The 22,695-nt window shown below is 36.6% G+C and overlaps 1 protein-coding gene across 1 annotated transcript in view; it reads left to right on the top strand.

Annotated features, from left to right (window-relative positions):
• LOC121726838 (scavenger receptor class B member 1-like) overlaps positions 1-22,695 on the top strand; it is a 101,622-nt gene that overhangs the window by 52,781 nt on the left and 26,146 nt on the right. The gene's annotated exons all lie outside the window — the stretch shown is intronic.

Raw genomic sequence — 22,695 nt, 5'->3', positions numbered from 1 at the left:
TACAAAAACACAATTTGGCAAATTTTGCTCTATAATGGTACGGAACCCTTCGTGTGCGAGTCCAACTCGCACTTGGCTGATTTTTTATACTGGTTGGTATATCGGTCAGTCTAGGTTTGGTTACCACGCAGAAAAACGACGCGAGCCCTCACAAAGCTCGGCTTTAGTTAGTAATATTAACTAGTATGAATATATTATACGCGCAAGATACAACAGCAAGTAGCAACTATCCGATACAGAAACACGTATTTAAGCTTTATCTACAGAAATACAGGGTGTAACAAAAGAAAATGATTATATTTTAGGGTGTGTATTCGTCCCTTATTCAGAGTTCACTGTGAAAAAAGCAGCGCGGAAGAGTATTCTCTTGTGATTTGTATGGGCAAGCGCCCTTGCCTTACTCTTACAATACTCTTCCAGGACTGCTAGTTTTACAGTGAACTCTGTACGGGGGACTCATGCACACCCTAAACTCTAAAGTATGACGCCTCCGTGGTCCAGTGGTTTAGAGCGTGGCTCTAGACTCGGAGGTCGTGGGATCTATTCCCGCGTTGGAAACATGTTATTTCCATGTTTGGTTAGGACAATATGCAGGCTGATCACCTGATAGCGTCGGATGGGCATGTAAAAAGGCGGTCCTGCGCCTGATCTCTCGCCAGCCGTGTCGGTCTTCCGTCCTACTGGGTTATAGAGTAAAGGAATAGAGAGTGCTCTTGTACGTACTGCACACGCACTTGGGCACTATAAAATTACTCCTGCGTAACTGGCCCGGTTTCAATGTAACCGGCCACCGCCACCGAAACTGGTGTGGGAGCTATTTTTCTATTTATAAAATATCATCAGTCATTACTTTGTTTTCTTATGCTAAGTACTCACATACGGTTTTGCTCGATAGTTTTACTCCAAATCGAGTAAAAATTACTGTGTGGACCGCAAAACTGACAGCTCGAAGGATCGCACCGAGCCGCTCGAAGGCTCGCATCGAGCCAGCTTGATGGAATTAAATGTATCGATTTAAAGTAAAACTATCGAGCAATGCTGAATGTGTGGACGAAAGTTCGAGCCGCAGGTTTTGCTTGACGTTAATGCTCGATCGAGCAAAACCGTATGTGAGTACTTAGCATTACACCCGGTTAATGTATGATCTAGACTTGGCACGCAATAGCTAATAGCTCGGCCGCAGTGACGTTTTTATATCACTCAGGTCAAAATATCAAAGTCGACAAGCTTACGTCAGCCAAGTTCTTTATTATAAAATAATATTGGTTACATAAAAATCGTACAAAGTTCACGGCTGAACTTAAAACCTTGTTCTTTTTGGAAGTCAGTTAAAACATTTCTATACATGGACACTGTTAAGCATTCGCGAACTAGCCCACAAAAAATTACGTATGAGTTATGAATGCAGTTCATGTTCTTTAGCTAAAGATCATTTAGAACAAGGCTGCATTCAAAATTCAACAAAAAGAAATTGTGGGTTAGTAAACAAAATTTAATAAATGTAATAATTATAAGTAGACGAAGTAGACTATACATACTAATGCAAGGTTATGTAAATGTCCAATTACTCTTTACAACGAATACATTACTGTTGTCAATTGTACCATCGAGGAAATTGATTCCTAGGCAGTTGACAGATCAACTTCATTTGATCGGATCATGTCAATTCCATGTTAATTGTGATCTGTCGGCTGGGTTTGACGTAACGCGACCAAACTACGTAGGTCCCTCATCTGCCAACTTCTCTGATAGTACATTAAACAAGCGCTTTTTGTACCTGCCGGGGCGCGGCCGGCCGGGCGTCCGTAGCGGGCGCACAAGCATTAGACTTGTACGCGCGCGAAGCTCCTCCAACTGCCGCACTCAAAGACTTACATCAACTAGAGATCGCCCAATGGTCGAAATTCGACCTTAGTTGCAACGACATTAGGACTACTACCTATATTTTTTTTTAAGTATTGACTTTATCATATTTTTTTCAACTCTTGTCTCTGGGACTCAGCTGATCTCAGACTGGCCGTGTAAGCATTGTCTTATAGTATCTAAGATTCAATAAAAAAACTTTAATCCATTTTCAATTTGTCACTATTTTTTCTGTAAGTAAACTGTAGCGCCATTTAGGGTACTTAAAGTAAAGAACAAAAAAATATCTTTCCTGACGGTGTCGTGTGGGGTATAAAATAAAAGAGCTTTATTAGCACATTTCAAATATTATGTAAATTTTTGAAAATCTTTTTTAGTAAAGTAAATACTACATATTTTATTACACCAAATTTTTTGTACCCTATGCATTAACAAGTGCAAGTAAAGTGGCAGTTTGCTTAGCAACAACTTTCAGAACCATTTTGGTTGGGCCACTGCCACTGCAGAGATATAAACGATAGGGCAATATTAGTATCCCAATTCACTTCTTATTATTCGGTTTAATAAGTCTCATTCTGTAAGTTCATTTCATATACCTCTTGAGTTGATATCATCTTCTAAATTAGTACACAATAATGATTGGGTAGGTTTAAAACTATTTATAACTTAACCCATCGATCGTGGAATAAGGAGACACAATAGCTTATCTATTGTAATCGCAGCCGGATGCGGCCGCTTAGGTCTTCATGAATTAATGTGCTATATTTAGCACATTGGCTCAGTTTATCTGACAGAAAAGCTATTATCCTATCGACTGGCAAATTATAAAAATCGTAGTTATGGGTTCTCCGAAACATTATCCATTGTTTTATACCACTATCGTATTGCATTTAATATGTATTATCGGATAAAGAATTTAGTATTATTTCAACACATTCCTCAGACAGTGGTGACCTCCAGTATGTACTCCCGGATAACCTCACGACTCGCGGCAACTATAGGCGTAGCGAGCGATGAAGATGTTACAGGACTTTATAAGTAGATTTAACAAGTTAATATCAGGCTTACGAATAATAATATGCTTATGATTCTTAGATAATTCCTTAAACAATGGGAACTACGGCTGTACGGCTATGTCAATCATCAGGGTATTTGTACCACGTAACTACGTACTATGGCACTAGACTATAATAGTAAATGAATCTACGTCAAATTCACCACCTTCGTTTACTTATTTTCTTATCTTCACACCATTACTAAATTTTCCCTGGTTATATAGTTTAAATAACTATAATTGGACGCTACCCATTCTGTTTATACGCAAAATAGCGATCGTATATTATCGATCGGCTAAAAAAAAAGAAAATTCACTACTACTAAGATACCTAGCAAAAAAGGCTGCCTTGTATTTCAATAAGTGATCTCATTTCATTGCTAGTACAATGTCCATGGTATCTTTGTTCATTACAAAAATAAAGTTTTAGAAGCATCTGAGAAAATTTCTAACGAAAATTCAAATGATTTTATTTCACATTTTCTTAGCTCAGCTTTTTGGCTTCGAACATCTTTTGAAAAGATTATTGACTGATTGTAACTGGGATCTTGGAAAGGTTATAAAAAATTAAGTTACATTTCCTAATTCTTTCTATTCATAAATGATTTTTGTGGTATTTAATATTTTCCTGTGGTAGTTCCAGAATTATAGACGCAGAATTAAAAACGAAACAATTTACATTTAATATTAGGTAGTATCCTAATCTTCGATTCGATTAATAATAATAAAACCCATTTTTTGAAATACATTACGAGAGGAAAGTATAACTATTAACTATATACATTCCTGACAACCTTTAAAAGTTTCACCTAGGAATATAAGCCTAATTATGTAAATATAATATACATACTAGCACCGATTTACTTTTTTAATTCTTTTTACATCGTTAATAACTGGTTCCAAAATCTTAGTAAAGGTATATGGAGCAGCACATATTATTATGGCGAATGGTATATAATATATTATATACCATAATATTATCTACGAGATTAATGAATCGGTATCGAAGAATACGCGTCCTTTAATTAAATCGATCCTGGTCATTTTATAACAATTACTTATTAGGTGATTGTTTAAGACAGTGCCGTTATCCTCAATTTTAACGTTTTTAAATTGACACAATACCTTTCTAGTGTCCACAGCTTTAGAGTTTAAATTTTCAATTTTAGTATGAATATTTTGTCACCGATCTAGGTTTCGGTATTATCTAAGAACATAGCTTAGGAGTCAAAAAATAATCTGCAAGGGGAGTAGGTACACCTCTCGATTGCTTTGGTCTCAATTAAGCTACTAATATCAAAAACAGACACTAATAATTATTATTATAGCACGGGGTTACATTTTTTACAGGTTTCGATTTAAACGGTATCTTATACCCGATAGTAAAAGTGTAATACAGCACTCGTCATAGAAATAACGTAATCGGCCTGCGTAGTAGGGTACCTCAATAAATAATTAAGAGCCCATATGACCCTAACTTGACTACATACTTTAACCTAGATCTCAAAATCTGTAAGGTCTAGAAAACTGATTTTTTGACACAAGTAACTTCAGTTCATAAAGATTAAATGCTCAAGACGAAAACACGATTACTCAAAAAATGCTCGATAGTTTCTTTTTTACAAAAAACCTTGTTTTAGACACATTTTTGCTTAGATCTTCGAAGTTTGCTGTCTTTTCTTTAATATTTTTTAATATCTAAAAGGGTATTGATAAAAACTAAATTTGCTCAAAACACTTTTTTCATAATCATTATAGTTCGTCTTTTATTCAAGTAAAACTAACTCGGCGATGATTCCGCGCCGTCCTTTTTCACCTGGCATATGAAAGACGGGCGTGAGTGTGAAGAGAGAAGGACGATGTTTGATTTTTAGAGTCAGGTGAGCTCTTAACGATAGGCTGGCTTGCGCGTCTGCGCTCGAGTTGTCTGCGGCGGCCCGGCGCGGCGCGGCGGGGCGGCTGAGGCGCAGGCCGGTGGGCTTCCGAGGCGCTCGCTCGTGGCGGCGCGGTGTCGGCGCGGCGCGGCGGCGGGCGGGACGGCGCTCGTGCTTGTAGAAAACAAAGAAAAATTGTATATTAATGCTACTGGGAAACTTAGTTTCTCTTCTGGAGCTTGATCAACAGATCAACAGTTGAAAAGATTCAGCCACTTTTAGCCTCTCAGCAAACTCTTCCCCGAAAAGTTATTTGTCACTATTATCAGATTTGCACTTAGCGCCTCTTTGTCCTTTAATACCTCGATCGTGGGAATCGCAGACACGACAGATATTCAATTGTTACAATTCAATTATTAAAAAACCTTTATAATAACCTCGTGCCACCAACCCACAATATCTTTGTGGACTGGTTTTTTGGCCGAGTATTTATTTTTGTTTCTGGAACGTCGCCCAGAAGTTGCAAGACCTTTCGTCCTGAACAGGCTGAGGTTCCTTACCTGGTGTCCCGTCATTCGTCTGTTCCTGCGGCTGATCGCCATCACGCCCCGTAGATGGTGCCGATTTCAACGACGTTGGGGCGACCGCAGGTGTGAGAATCAGCTCCGGCGCGGATTCCTCCAGGAGTAAGGGCCATATGGTCTGCGCGCGATCAACTTCTTGAACAGGATCATCACGATCTGTCAAAAACCACAATATTTGCAGTTGTATTATCATATTATTTGAACAGCAAATGCCCTGATATTTGCAGTTACGTATTCGTAATGTACATCAAGTGTCGGTAGATGTTAAAAAAAATAATTATATTCTATAGCAGCAAGGAAACCCCAGTTTCGATAGTTGTGCGTCCGTTTTCAAACAGAAAAAATCCTGATGTTGGCAGTTACGTGTCTGTTTCCAAACAGCAAAAACCCTGAATTATTTGCAGTTGCGTATTCGTAAAGTACATGAAAACATGTAGGTAGGTGTAAAAAAAATTATATATTCTTTAACAGCAAAAACCCCGATTTCGCTAATTGCGTGTCTGTTTTCGAACAGCAAAAGCCTCGACCTTGGCAGTTGCGTATTCGTAATTTACATGAAATATAACAGCGAAAACCCTGAAGTTGGTAGTTGGTAGGTAATATTAGCGGTTGCGTATTCGTAGATATTCTACATTAAATGTAGGTAGATGAAAAATAAATTTCGACGGTACATTTTTATTGCGTAACAGAAAACCGTTACGTGAAAAAATTATAATTATGCGTTATCTATTGATATATCCCTTGGTATTATTAAATTATAATATAAAATAAGTATAATTATAGCTGAGTTAACACTTACTTGGTCTGATATCTGACGAGGATGAATCGATTTGTCGTCCCATTTTTCTTCGAATATTTTCTCCGCTATCCGGACTCCAACGCTTCTTCCCCATGTTGAAAGCTCCACACCGTTGACCGTAGGTAAGTTGCGAACGGGCGAAGGGTTCGGCACGAAAACACGGAAATGAGTAGCTCGAGTCTAAGCGCCGGAAAAGTCATGAATCATGATAGGTGACTTAGCGACAGTGACATTATTTTTTTTTTACATATCTCTAAAATATGTGCAAGGGTGACGCATGGGAGCGCCACTATACAACAATTAAGCATAAATCGCTAAGAATGAAGTCGCGAAATATAATAAGCTATTTCTCACGGGTTTGCTAGCAATCACCTGATAATTCATAAATCACTTTAATGAAATAATATAAATATAAATAACTATTAATTTGCTCCTAGAACCAAATAAATTGTAAAAAATTTCTTATGATCCTCGGTCATTTGAGGAGTTGAAAAGGTTAAGAAGTTTATCGAGCGAATCATAGCCCCAAAATCCATACTAATATTATAAATGCGAAAGTGTGTCTGTCTGTCTGTCTTTCTGTCTGTCTGTCTATTACCTCTTCACGCCTAAACGGCTGAACCGATTGGGCTGAAATTTGGTACAGAGATACTTTGAGTCCCGGGAAAGGACATAGGATAGTTTTTATCCCGGGAAAATGTACGGATCCCACGCGATAAACTAATTTTGGCGCAACGGAGTTGCGGGCGTCATCTAGTAATTGAAATAAAAATAAAGTTTAAAAAACTAAAACCGACTACTAAAACACTCTCTAAATAGTACGAAACAAGAAAACAGTTTATAGTGATATTGTGGTGATATGGCAATGTTTAAACTTTAAAGGATAGCCGTGGTCGAGCCGATCGTTTAAAGATATAAGATACAGAGTGTCTCTATGTCAAAGGAACGTCTGTAAAACATGCACAATAGAAAAATAGTGATCATTTATAGATTTCGTTATCTACCAATTTAGATTAAGGAAAATTATGAGTAATAAAATTACTATCCCTTATACATTTACTACGAAGTGTCTGTAAAAAATAAATTGTTGAAACAGCGGGTAATAACTAATAATAAAATTTTTTGTATGACAAGATTTTTGTATGTCCGTATTTTTTTTAATGAAATGAGGGGGCAAACGAGCAAACGGGTCACCTGATGGAAAGCAACTTTCGTCGCCCATGGACACTCGCAGCATCAGAAGAGCTGCAGGTGCGTTGCCGGCCTTTTAAGAGGAAATAGGGTAATAGGGGAGGGTAGGGATGGGAAGGGAATTGGGGAGGGTAGGGAAGGGAATAGGGTAGGGGACTGGGCCTCCGGTAAACTCACTCACTCGGCGAAACACAGCGCTCACTAGCGCTGTTTCACGGCGGTTTTCTGTGAGAACGTGGTATTTCTCCGGTCGAGCCGGCCCATTCGTGCCGCAGCATGGCTCTCCCACGTATGGTTGCTCAAGTGCATTCTCGCGACATTGTCCGCCTAGTCCAGGGGGATGAATAGGTCATTACGTCTGGGACTAATAATGATATTTTCTTTCACCTTACGAGCGTCTGAAATCTGAGAATGTCTCACTAGTACACGCCTCCACCCGGGATCGAACCTGCACCCTCTAAGAGTGCGAACCAAAGGTCAACATTAGGCCACGGACACTCTACGGACGGACAATCTGTGGGAACAGTGAACGACAAGTATTAAGAGCAGTAGTGCGCAGTTATACACAAAAAGTTATTACGTTAAGTAGTTAGATGCACACGATGACAACCAACAAACATCGTATGGAAAAATACGTTAAATTAAAACCAATACGACCATAATAACTTTTTATATCCTACGTTATGCTGTATAATATGCATGGAAAATAATCGCTTCGACCATGATTAATCGCACTCTATAGCATGACTGAATACATTGTGACTAGTAGAGTTATAAAAAACGTAGTTTACGTGGTTATAAAATACATATTCGAAAAAAAATCATATTTTATCAGATGACACCCTTAAAATATACAAAGTAATTTCATTGTGAGATATCAAAAAATTAATCTGTATGACGTAAATCGTTACTTATATCTTTGATCGTTTATTTTAACATTAAATTCGAAGATATGCTTTACGTGGGAGAGCCATGCTTCGGCACGAATGGGCCGGCTCGACTGGATAAATACCACGTTCTCACAGAAAACCGGCGTGAAACAGCGCTTGCGCTGTGTTTAGCCGAGTGAATGAGTTTACCGGAGGCCCAATCCCCTACCCTATTCCCTTTCCTACCCTCCCCTATTCCCTTCCCTTCCCTACCATCCCCTATTACCCTATTCCCTCTTAAAAGGCCGGCAACGCACATGCAGCTCTTCTGATGCTGCGAGTGTCCATGGGCGACGGAAGTTGCTTTCCATCAGGTGACCCGTTTGCTCGTTTGCCCCCTTATTTCGTAAAAAAAAGAAAAAAAGATATCAATGACCGACAAACAGACAGATTGAATTGTGAAATTTTGGAAATTGTTGAAATAAGGGTTATATAATTACTTCAATAACAGTAGTATCGCAAATCGCTTACCGATGATTTTGTTAGTATAACTATTAACTACACATAGTACGAGGACCTGAAACGATGATACATTTTTGCGGGTGTAACGTGCAGTATATGCAGTTATGCACATACGCAATAATTATGTTGTGTGTGTGCATCATTGACATATACGTGTCAGGGCCTGTAGACAAGTGGCAAAGCGCTAACGCTAACGCTAACGCTAGCGCTACAAAATGTATGCGATTTGACATAAGTCATCGCTTCGCTAGCGAATACTAATGTCAAATCCATACATTTTGTAGCGCTAGCGTCAGCGTTAGCGTTAGCGTTTTGCCACTTGTCTACGGGGGCAGGTGTCCCTTTAGTCTTTAGTTACTTAGTCTATAATAAGATTCCGTAAGGGCTTGTCGCCCTGCTGGCACCTATACTTACCTGTATTAGTGAACACTTAATCTTAACACAATAAATGAAGTCCGATAATACTTTTCATTTTATTAATCTCTCCTAGGGCGCTCCCCTTACACGGGCTTAACACATTTTGTAACCATTCACTAAATTGTCTGTCATAATATGTTTCGTTCACACAGAATTTGGCTGTACTTTCAACTTTTATATCCAAGCCCCAAATATTGTAGTATTAAATATATTTCCGTTGTCTGGTACCTGTAACACAAGTCCTTCAGGTACTTACCATGGGGCCAGACTAACGTGGTGTGAAGCGTCCATAGATATTATTATTATTATTGATACGGATCATGAATTTTACCGATCCAAAGCTGCAAATGCAAATATTCTTGCTGCTTGCTGGTACGAAAGCAATTTTAATAATCTATGTGAGCTTTTAAGAAATTAAACTGATAATTAGGTTTTAATAAATATTTTATGTATTTATGGGATCATATTTTTTTGTTGCAGCTAATCTATCTTAGTAGCCACAAAAAATTATGAAGCTAATAAAGAATTTGCATTAGATTAGTATTAGCTAATAATAGCTTAGATGATGAAAAGAAGCCAACGCGCAACGTATCCTACGTTGCGCGTTGGCTTTTTTTCATCAGCAAGGGTTGATGCAGACCGCGACGCAACGCGTAGATGCACTTCTAAATTTATATGGAATTGACAGATTCGCAAGACGTCGCACCCAATTGAAACCTGTACCTACAAAAATCCGTTCTGTGAGAAGACTTTAAATACTCGTTTACGTTCACAAAATTTTACAATAATTATAAAGGTAATAAATACTTCCTCATTTTCCTTTTTCTTCATTTTTGTATCGAGAAATGTGAAGGTTATATATATATTTTGGTCTCCAGTTTCTGCAGTATGTTGTTACTGTCACTTTTCTATTAAATACGACAAAAATGCTGCAACATGCGTGTTTTTTTTGGGTTCCGTACCCAAAGGGTAAAAACGACCCTATTACTGAAACTTTGATGTCTGTCCGTCCGTCTGTCTGTCTCCAGGCTGTATCTCAAGAAACGCTGTAGCTAAAATTCTTAAGTTTTCACTGATTATGTATTTCTGTTGCCACTATAACAAAAAATACTAAAAAGAAAATAAAATAAGTATGGAGGGCTCTCATACAACAAACGGATTTTTTGGCCTTTTTTGCTCCTAATCATTAATGAAAACCGGTAGGTAGGTACTTGAATTATTCACAAAAACCTAAATTATATTTGTACTTTTATAATTAATAGTAAAATTGAAGTAAAATTAATATTTTAGGGCTCCCATTAGTCCACTTAAAAAAGAAGGTGTAGAGTTTGACTATTCTTTGGGTGGACTACATAGAAAAAACACAATTATTGCCTATACTTCCGGTCTATAACGGTAGATACGGAACCCTTCGTGCGCAAGTCCGACTCGCACTTGGCAGATTGTTCTTTTTTTGTAATTAAATAAATCGTGTGTTTAATAATAAGTATAACATTGTCCCAGTCAGGTTATTTTATTATAATACCAGCCTTTTTTACCTTTTAATTTTATCAATCGTTTTTTTGTCGAGAGCATAATATTTATTATAATAATATATTATGGTAGGGATAGTGAGTATCCTATGTCAGTTTCTCCCAACCTGTGGTCCGCGCATCCCTGGGGTTCTGCGAGCATTTGTATGGCGGTCCACGGTGTCATCCCTGGACCATGCATAAATAGTAAATACTTATGTCTCGTAATGAACAACAACACCAACCTTCACATTGAGTTTTTTCATATTATTATCCTGGATAGGAATATTATAAATGCGAAAGTTTGTCTGTCTGTCTGTAACCTCTTGACGCTCAAACCCCTGAACCGATTTTCATGGTTATATTATTACTTTATGTCCCGACTTAAGGTTACAGGATATTTTTTATTCCCGGAAAAATGTACGGTTCCCACGCGATATAAGAATTTTGGCGCAACAGAGTTGCGGGCGTCATCTAGTTTTTCAAAACAGTTATAAGAACATACATTCCTATTTATCGTCTACATACGTATCGTATACATACGTCTTTAACCTAATACGATTTTTGCTATATATTTCAATGAGGGGTCCGTTAAAACTTTGCTTGATTTCCTATGGGCTGAAAATGTTTTGTAAAAACTGTCTTATGCTATAATAATATTATAGCAATAATAAAGTTGTATCATTATAGTATACCTCTAGACTTGTTCTTGTAGATCATCTACAAGATCTACATCTACAGTAGATGTAGATTTTAGATAGATTTAAGAGGAGTCCACACCGCCCTTTTTTCCATACAAACCTTGTCCCCTGTTTCCTCCCTGGATAATGCTAGTAGAGTTATAATTTTTTTCCTGAATATCTACGGCCACTAATACAATGTCCCTATGTTTTCTTTTTTTCATAATTTAATTATTAAATAAGATATGAACGTTCAAAAACCCAAAAAAATGGCCAGATTTTCCACTGTGTTCAAACGTCCAGAAAACAGATTTGGATAGATTATACAAAAAAAGCAAAACATAGGAACACAGCTCAAGCCTTTTTTTAATCTTTAATGAAAAAAGTACTTAAATCGGTTAAGTTTTGGAGAAGGAATCAGGGGACAACGAATTGTTGATTTTATGGATTTTCTGCAGTTGTCTCTATCGCGTTCTGCGGTATAGGCTTGAGGTAAGGGAGACAGCTATAGATATTACACGGACTTTTTTTTCATTTCTCTAGCCCCTGTTGTATCCTCTTAAGATCATTCCTGCTTTCCCTCTTGTTGGCGCTCACGATCCCGATCATTGTCAATTTTTTGTGTTTACAACACTTATTCCTTCCTTGACTCCGTTTAAAGGTTATTATGGTTCAAATCAGAAGAATAGTCAGAAAAATCATTCCAAAAATTACGTACTTTATGACTAGCCTCGCAGTTTTGAGCATATTATATTCGATGGTTGATTTAGGATTACATAACTATTTTTGCAAGTTTTACGTATCGCATACAAAAATAGGCTTGCGATTATCCTTACTAATATGTTCCTAATGATAAATACACGTGGTGTGGGCAGTTAGTTCATATTTTTATACAATAGCTAAAAGCCGAGCTTTGTGAGGGCTCGCGTCGTTTTTCTGCGTGGTAATAATCTTTAAGGCAGTTTTTTATATTTGAATAATACCAAACCTTTACTGACCGATCATAATTCATAACACATCTACATATAAATAAAAACTAGCTGTTTGTTTATATCCGATGAAAATGACATTTTCTAAAAATTATTCCTAGCGAGATCGATTTATCGCCCCCGAAACCCCCTATATATTAAATTTCATGAAAATCGTTGGAGCCGATTCCGAGATTCCAATTATATATATATATACAAGAATTGCTCGTTTAAAGATATATATAAGATAAGATTACTATGTTAAAGCACAAATCGATAGGCGTGATAGTTTTTCCGTAAAGTGTGCCACAAAAGTGCTCAAGTTGTGGGATATACTAGGGCTCGCTACGCTCGCCAATTGATAATGGGGATTGTCCATTTTTTTTAAATTTTGCTCATTACAAAAACATTTCGAGGAATAAGGTCAGGGATCGTTTTTCTGTACATAAACGAAAAAAATACCCATTAGTTACTTATATTTTTGAACAAATACGTTTAACCTTTGTTTGACCTTCAATGGCGTTAAATTAGCAATAAAATCGACCAACGTTACGTTTCCAACTTTTGGTGAGCTTCTCGTATCAGCTTTCACATAATGAGAACTTGCATTTGACGAACGAGCCATTATAAATAAGATTGAAAGGAAATTTAAAACATATGCAGAGGTCGATTGGCGGCCGATGATGACGTCAGAGCGAAACTTTAAAAATTTATTGAGAAAAAACTAGCCAATGAATTTCAAAATTATTTAATTTATATTCTTAAAATACTCTATTTTAACGAAAAAAAATATAAAAAGTACATGTGATTTTTTTTTGGACAATGCCCATTACTGCTAGTGAATGAGCCGGACGACCAGTAAAATAAAATGTATATATAATGTTACATAATAATAATAATAATCATAATGCCACTGATGTATGTCCCTCTTATCACTGTGATGAAATCTTAAAAAATTGCTGCAATTTTCTTCTTATTAAAACATAATATTATAGTACCTATACTTTGCCTATCAGGATTCAGGATAGAACTTGTGTATGAAACGAAAACGAAATCTTACTACAACGAAAGTAACTGTAACAAAGTGGCCTACACTCATAAATAAAAAAAAAAGTATTAAATATATTTCCATTGTCTGGGGTCAGACTGACGTGGTGATGCGTCTATATATCATTATTATTTTGTGTTTTATTACCTCAACTCGTGTATAATTTTGATAACTAGTTCGAAGGTTATCGAAGCATTGTTTAAACTGCGCTCGCAACTTGGCCGAATATTACTCTAGCTAGCGAGTTCCAGCACAGACTGCTTGCAGAGGCTAGTAACCACGATTCTCACCAGTTTTATCTCTCTCTACCTTAAAATACGCTATACTTACACACTTAAAAACCCTCTTAAAAATGACTTTTTCTACGGCAGCAACAATTACATTTAAAAAATCTGCTATTTCATACAAAAACATCTACTGCTGTTGTCGGAAAGTTGTTGTAAAAATGTGCTTATTATTTAGGGGTGCATTCTGCAATATATTGTAACTAAAAATATACAAATCACCCTGTACAGTATTACAACATCGCACATAATATTACAACAATTATACATAATCAAGTCCAGAGTTAATCAAGTAATAGTCATCAAGATTGAGTATAACAATTACCTACTAGACTATTATGTTATTGTGTAGCTACCACGTACTCGAGTAGTGCAGCCGGTCGCTAATCGAAAATAATAATTTGATACGACGCGATGATTTAATATAATGCCTGATGACGTATAAAGATCCTTCTAGATTTTAAGTGTACTTAGTTCAAAGAAAACCTACTATATATATAAAAAAACTACAGTAGGAAATTCTGTACGTCTGTAGTGGCATCGCCACGGCATCGCATATCATTATACAATGCAGTGTCCCGATACCGGTGTCCGATCCTTTAATGTCATGATCTATGGCATATTTTATCGACAAATTGGCTAGTTATAAGTATGTAGCTAGTTTTTCACAGCTACTTCAAGTATGGCAGTAAAGCCGCCGCGCCGGTTTAACCTGCGATTAGAATACAATAGGAATGTACTATTTCTGTAGTAGTCAATATTCTACGAACAGACGACAATCACCACGCACAGATAATAACATGACTAATTTAATCATTTTTGAGAAGCGGGGAAATCTCGCTCGGTGACGTATAATGTCCGCGTGTACATTGTACGCGCTTCACAAAGGACATTAGACGCAGAAAGTGATTGCTTTACCTGCGCATACGCAAGCAGTGACCAGCCGGCCGGGAACTCCCGGACAAGTCCACTTATAGCTGGGCTCTAAACTAGTTACATGGGGATTTCCGACCGCAGCCCTTTGCTACACTTTTCTATTTTTTGTTCATTCACCTCTCGCATTCGAGGTAAATATACGAACGGTTTTATGTTGCACAACATTTAACTGGGAATTGTCAATGTATTAAAAAGTTTACGTACTACATTTTTCGATTTGCGGTCTTTAAAATGTTTGTCTAACACTTTGTGGTTTGCTATAATCGGACTTTTGCGCAACGATGTTGTAAGCAATATCTAGAGTCTAGACGTACGATACAAATATATTCTATATATTTTAGTATTGTTTTAGCATTAAATAGGTGATTGATAGCCCCAGCCTAAATGATTTTCTTCTCTTATTATTATAAGAGAAGAAAATCATTTAGGCTGGGTGCTTAAATTTAATCGTTGAAAAACGCTATACACAGTAAAAATACTGTTAGTTGTAAACTTTACACTATAAACCATTACAGTATGCTCCTGCGGCTACTGTCATTATGTAGAAGGTACTAGTAATGCATCAGACGTGGTCACCCGGCAGCGTGCGCGGTTACGCACACACACGGCACAGCGCGGCACGGCCCTGCGGTAACATATTATTATTATTTATTATGATGACGTATTTCCGTGTCATAGTAACTCCTAATGCCGGCTCTCGACATAGGCGAACGCGTTGGCCAACGCGTCTGCAGACGCGTTGGCCCAATGTGTAGAACGGGCGTTCGCGCGTTGGCCGTAGGTATTTAGACGTTGGCCAACGCGCGAACGCCCGTTCTACACATTGGGCCAACGCGTCTGCAGACGCGTTGGCCAACGCGTTCGCCTATGTCGAGAGCCGCCATAACACGAATGTGATCTATCTTTAGGATCAATAGCGTAAACAATAACAAATGACTAAAAAAGTGTGGAACTTTACTTTATTGATTAAAGGAAAAGGTTTAAAGAAACCATTTTTGACCGACTTCCAAAAAGGAGGAGGTAATACGTTCGGCTTTATGTATTTTTTTTTAAGTTTCATTTTTTCGTTTTACAAACATCATGCTTTCTCATTCAATGCTACGAAGAACGAGAAAGATATCTCATTGGAGGATTGCGTGCTGTGTGTAGTGAGCACGTGTCCATCACGTCACGTGTGTGGAGTGCATGCTGTCGGCGCACCGCCCATCTGCATCCGAGGTATGTTTACTAACAATAAACACTGTAAAGTGTAAGCTATCGTAACATACTTTTCACCTACGATTCATCTAAACCTGATATAACCTATAATGAAAAAACTTTTTTAACATGTTGATACAAGTGTTGAATAAAGGCTCATCGCAAAAATCCGCCTCCATACAATTTGCATGGAAGCGGAAATCCGCTGCGCCCCGACACAGTGTGCGCTTTCATACAAATTGTATGGAGGCGGATTTTTGCGATGAGCCCCAGCACGCTGAGCCCCGGCACGGCCCGTCTCAGTGTGCTCACTCCTTTAGATTGCTTGTTTATTTTTAACTCATCAAATTGTTAATTAATATTTTTATCACGTTATGTTAAGAGTGATAATACGGGTAAAACGTGTGGAATGTAAATAAGTCTGACAATGTAATTTTCTCGACCTCGTAAATCTTGGTATTTTTGATATAAAACTAAGACCTGAAGGCTGAAACACACTAAGTCTAAAAAGGAAATACAATAGCCGAAAGTATTAAACTAATTCATCCTGTACAGCTAGAGGCTTGCGAAGCTCGAGAGTAAACATAGAGCAAGACTATTAATAATTATTACTATTACAGCGATTATTATAATTAGACAAAACTTGAAATAATTATAATTTTAAATTAAATCCGTTTATAAATACACTATGTAGCATATTATAATTATTATGTTTATAAATACTATGCTATTAATAATAATAAACTCTTCGTTGCGTTTTAGCACACCAAAAATTTGCTCAAAGTAAATCAATTCCAAATATCGTAGTATGAAAATAATCAGAAGAAATAAAACCAAAGATATCGTACGGCCTTTGTTATAATGGATAACTGAATGATGCCACTTATTTACTCGCGCTCACATACACATTCCCACATTCTAAAAACTATGATACTAGTCGTTTAGTTTATGAACCACTCAAAGTGAAATGGTTTTAATTCGTAGAACTCTGTCTAAAATTTACGCCATCATAGGTTTAAAAAAATCGTAGATATTGTTAAGATTTTTATTTGCTTTGACACCAGTATAAAATAAAATATTATATTAGTGATTCATAATAACTTGATAATACCCCGAAAAGTACAAAGATCAAGCTGTACAGTCAGCACAATAATTTGTCAGTCAGCACAAAAAATTCAATTAAATCGACCAAGTGCGAGTCGGACTCGCGCACGAAGGGTTCCGTACCGATACCAGAGCAAAAAAATATAGGCAAAAAATTGTGTTTTTTGTATGGGGCTCCCCCTTACATTTTTATTTTGTTATAATATTATTATTAAATTTTAAAGTACACAAATAACAAAAGTATGTGCGAAAAATTCAAGTCCCTACCTTTTGCCACTATTGATATAGAGCGAAAAAGGCCGCAAAAAAATCACGTTTTTTGTATGGGAGCCCCCCTTAAATATTAATTTTATTTTGTTTTCCGTATTTGTTGTTATAGCGGCAACAGTTTTGTTTGTGAATTTGTGAAAATTTCAGAAGTCTAGCTATAGCGGTTCTTGAGATACAGTCTGGAGACAAACAGACGGGCAGACAACGAAGTCCTAGTAATAGGGTCCCGTTTTTACCCTTTGGGTAGGGAATCCTAAAAAAAACCCCGCTAAAAAACTTTAAAAAGTAATAAAATAATATTTTACTGACTTTAAGTTCAAATAATTCCTAAGTGTAAAGTAATATTTTAGTCCATAATAAATTTATTGTTGTCACGACGTGTCGGGGGACCGCCAACTAAACTGCAACCTACAACCGTCAAGACGCTGAATATCTCGATTCGGTTTGCTGCGAACTGATCCTTAAAAGTATAATGCTATGTGAAATCAAACATCTACATTAGCGGTCCCCCCACACACCTTGACAACAATAAATTATGGACTAAAATATTACTTTACCCTTAGGAATTATTTGAACTTAAAGTCAGTAACTATTATTTCATTACTTTGAAAGTTTTTTGGCGGGAGTTTTTTTAATTTCTTAATTTAATTTTATTTCATGCTTTTTAAACTTGTGTTGGTTATAGTGCAGAATAATTCCTATCAGCAGGATCATATTCTCATGATTACCTTTGAACGTCGAAAAGACGCCGTTAATATGAGCCCAAACATGAAACCTCCACTCCGGGTTCATACGGAGCTCGGCTCGTATAGAATCCAGGTGATGCAAATATTTACAGTTTATCTACGTCTTACTGGTTGTCGCAATTAAAATGAGCCCAAACAGTCCAAACACGAAACATCTGCTCTAAGTTGGTGAGGAGTATCTTATTGATTACCAGGTGATGCTGCAGCACCAGTTTAACTTTACATTATTGTGTATGTAGGTAATTCATAAATATCACGAACCAGAATGCAAAATATAAAACTCATCAAACGACTGCAAGTTACTAACTACCTTTCACGAACCAGCGATTTTCCAGTACTGAGCAGGCTCATGATGATGAACACTCTCGATTATGTCAGCTTTCAAACAAAAAAAACTAGATCAAAATCGGTCCACCCGTTTGGATGCTACGATGTCACGGACAGATACACACACAGACAAACAGACAGACACGTCAAACTTATAACACCCCTCGTTTTTTGTCGGGGGTTAAGAGGATTCCACACCGCCATTTTTCCCATACAAACGCTGTCCCCTGTTTCCTCCCTGGATAATGCTAGTAGAGTTATAATTTTTTTCCTGAATATCTACGGCCACTAATACAATGTCCCTATGTTTTCCTTTTTTTCATAATTTAATTATTAAATAAGATATGAACGTTCAAAAACCCAAAAAAATGGCCAGATTTTCCACTGTGTTCAAACGTCCAGAAAACAGATTTGGATAGATTATACAAAAAAAGCAAAACATAGGAACACAGCTCAAGCCTTTTTTTAATCTTTAATGAAAAAAGTACTTATATCGGTTAAGTTTTGGAGAAGGAATCAGGGGACAACGAATCGTTGATTTTCTGGATTTTCTGCAGTTGTCTCTATCGCGTTCTGCGGTATAGGCTTGAGGTAAGGGAGACAGCTATAGATATTACACGTACTTTTTTTTCATTTCTCTAGCTGCTGTGGTATCCTCTTAAAAATAATTGAAAGTATCACTACGGTTAACTTACTATTTTTATCAGCACACTATCAATAAGTGTACTTATTGATAATAATTATTATTATTACCTACTTATTATAACTTTTTTTTTCTAATTTAACCCTCTGTTGCATGAATTATGATAGAATGAAGATAAAAAATGTTTTGCTGGTTAATATTGCTCCATAAGGGGTAATTAAGAAAATTATTAGGAAAAAAAATTTTTTAGTAATTTATTTTAGAAAATAATTTTAGAAACCATTAATGGCTTCGGATGCGTAACAAGTACAGAATTTAGGTTTGTCTTTGTCTTTGAAGCAGTTTCTTTTCTCGTTTAGGCATAAGAAAACGTAACAATTTTCACATTTGATACGTGATTGAAACATAATTATTAATTTTAATGAAGTAGGAGTATTTTTGTCGAGGGTTACTAATGTGATCAAATGGTGGAGGCCGCAAAGGAAGACCTTCCAACAGTTCAAGGGTGTTTTTTCGGTCAGGCCGAAGTGGTACATTTATGAATTATGTAAGAATATATTATCCGACACGTTTAAAAAACTTCGATAGTGCGATACAGAATTGTAGTACTAGTTGGACCTCCACATATCGCCACAATAACCATGCTTTTATTGTATTGGAATAAGAGAAAGTTAAAAAACGGTAATTTATCCCCATTCGAGTCAGATCTTGATTTATCACTAATAAAATCATCATCAGGGATAGTTTTTGTTAACTTATTGGTACCTTAAAAGCGTGCAACTAAGATCGGTGAATGCATACGAAGCCAGAAGTGGCTCCCGCGGAAAATTCAGAAAATATAGCAGAAAAACCAAATCTGTAGCAAAACAAATATTACGGAAAGTAAAAAGAACCTTTGAACATTATAATCAGATTTTTAACACACGAATATCGTACTTTTTTTCAATATTATACATCATGAAAGTCGCATAAAATTTCACTTCGTCTGTTTTATGCGCCTGCGCCCCTAAAAAGTGAAATTACATTCGCAGATGACATTGTGCCATCAGCAAAAAAATACGTTTCGATCCATGGAGAAGTAGTTAATATAGGAGTGAAAATATATAATCCACTCTCAATACAATTAAGGCAGAAAAAAATGTTTCATCTGAAGAGCCAGAAATGGCTTCATATGCAGTAAAGGGTTAAGTAGTATTTATTAATAATTAGTTATAAATATTATGTACTTATTAGTATATTATTTTCTAACGACTAACGTCAAAATCAAACATTATTAAACATTATCTAACTGAACAATGTACGTTTACAAATGTTTTAATAATTTTGTATATAAGATATAAAATTAATTTCTTTAATTAAACATTGACTAACAACCTTTTGATTTTTATTTACTTATTTAAAATGCTTTGCGGATTCTAATGCGGATCTTAATCTGCTAATTTTATTATAGGTAGGATTATAATAAAATTAGCAGATTTAGGAGTGACTGTGATGTTGGTAATTAGCACTTAAGATTGTCCTTAAATGTGTACTAAGGAAAAATAATAAAAACCGGCCAAGTGCGAGTTGGACTCGCCCATGAAGGGTTCCGCAGCAGCAATAAGGTTTATTTCTATGAAATTAAAAGGTTGTCGATTTATTTTTATATTTCAGTTGATTTAATGAAAGTTAAATTAAGGTTTACTACATATGACGTATAAAAAAACTACTTGCTAGATCTCGTTCAAACCAATTTTCGTTGGTAGTTTTTATAGTAATGTACATCATATATTTTTTTTGAATTATCATGCCCCTACTTTAGAAGTTAGAGAGGGGGGGGGGGGGGGGACGACACACATTTTACCACTTTGGAAGAGTTTCTCTCGCAAACTATTCAGGTTAGAAAAAAATAATATAAGAAACCTCAATATAATTTTTGAAAACCTATCCATAGATACCCCGCACGCATAGGTTAGATGAAAAAAAAAATTTTTTTGTTTCAGTTGTACTTAAGTGACCCCTGAAATTTTTAATATTTTTTCCATTTTTTTATCAAAAACTTAATGCGGTTCACAGACTTCTACTCACTAAGTTTCAATAGTATAGCTCCTATAGTTTCGGAGAAAAGTGGCTGTGACATACGGACGGACAGACAGACAGACAGACAGACAGACATGACGAATCTATAAGAATTCCGTTTTTAACCATTTGGCTACGGAACCCTAAAAAAGGTATGCCGATCAGCCTTGGTGCCCTGACAAAACTTTATCATTAAGTACCTTATATATTATGTCAATAATAATAAATATTATATATACTTAATACGTACTTTATTATTCAATTGAGAACCATTCGATTCGATTTTAATGTAACCGAGATTTTTTTATAAAAATATGCATATTGTAATAGAAGTATATATAATGTAATAGAAGTATTTTTGACGTGGGAGAGCCATGCTTCGGCACGAATGGGCCGGAGAAATACCACGTCCTCATAGAAAACTGGCGTGAAACAGCACTTCCGCTGTGTTTCGCCGAGTGAGTGAGTTTACCGGAGGCCCAATCCCCTACCCTTTTCCTTTCCCTACCCTCCCCTATTTCCTTCCGTACCCTCCCCTATTCCCTTCCGTACCCTCCCCTATTCCCTTCCCTACCCTACCCTCCCCTATTACCCTATTCCCTCTTAAAAGGCCGGCAACGCACCTGCAGCTCTTCTGATGCTGCGAGTGTCCATGGGCGACGAAAGTTGCTTTCCATCAGGTGACCCGTTTGCTCGTTTGCCCCCTTATTTCATAAAAAAAAAATATATAGTAAGAAAAATATACATATTGCTTGAGAAATAAACAATTAAAGCATAATAAAGGTCCCCGTCAACCTATTCCAGGTTGACGGGACGAGACATTTTTTTTGCAGTTTGTACGGACTGCGGATACTTTAATGCACGACACAAATTCGCACTTGGACTTTAATTTAATAAAGACAAAAAGTTGCCGTTGCACAATCGTCATAAATAACGGATTGCGCGAATTTGTATTCTAGAAGTATCTATCGAACGTCGAGGCTGTTTCTAATGAGTTGTTTAATCACTTTGAGACCTTTATGATATGAAAATTGTACACTTCGCGTGGCATTGACTGTTCAGAGTTCACCGTTTCGATCAATCTGGAAAGCACTCCGTTCTCGTCGCTCGCCGTCTGCGACGTCATCGCCAAGAAAAAAGGGAAATGGTATTTTTATGCACATTTCGTACTCTCATATTACGACTTAAATAATAAGGAAGTCCAAATTTGAAAAGCGTACGTCTGGGAACCCTTTGAATAACTGACATGACTTTGGTGCTTATGATATTGAGACAATAGAAATCGTAAATTAGTGGACAGGGGATACTATCATCATTGTATAATGTATTGTCATCACTGAAAATTTTTACCAATACGTGTATTTCAGTGCCTGAGTGTAGTCTAACTTGGATTATTATTTCAATTAACTATCCGCTGACTTTTTCGCCATAGGTGAACCGTATCTGAATTCTGAAAGTACATCTATTGCGTTTTTTGGTTTCGTAAAACTGAAAATATGTCTTGTAAATGAAATATATAAAAACACATTAAAATGATAAACCTTTAATTACCTAATGGTTCAATGACATCATAATAGTCAAACAAAATGTGTCCGTCATGTACCTAGTTATAAACAATAGAAAATGAAAAAAACTAGGTGAACAGCAACAAACAAGTTAAAGGCTTCTCTTTTGATTCCATGAGTTCTTCATATGGAATTTTTAATTAGGCAAAACAAGACTATTAAAAAATAACAATAATAAGAAAGTA

Source organism: Aricia agestis, chromosome 5 (genome assembly GCF_905147365.1).
Source record: "Aricia agestis chromosome 5, ilAriAges1.1, whole genome shotgun sequence".
Taxonomy (NCBI): Eukaryota; Metazoa; Arthropoda; class Insecta; order Lepidoptera; family Lycaenidae; genus Aricia; species Aricia agestis.
This window is presented reverse-complemented; position numbering and strand designations above follow the sequence as displayed.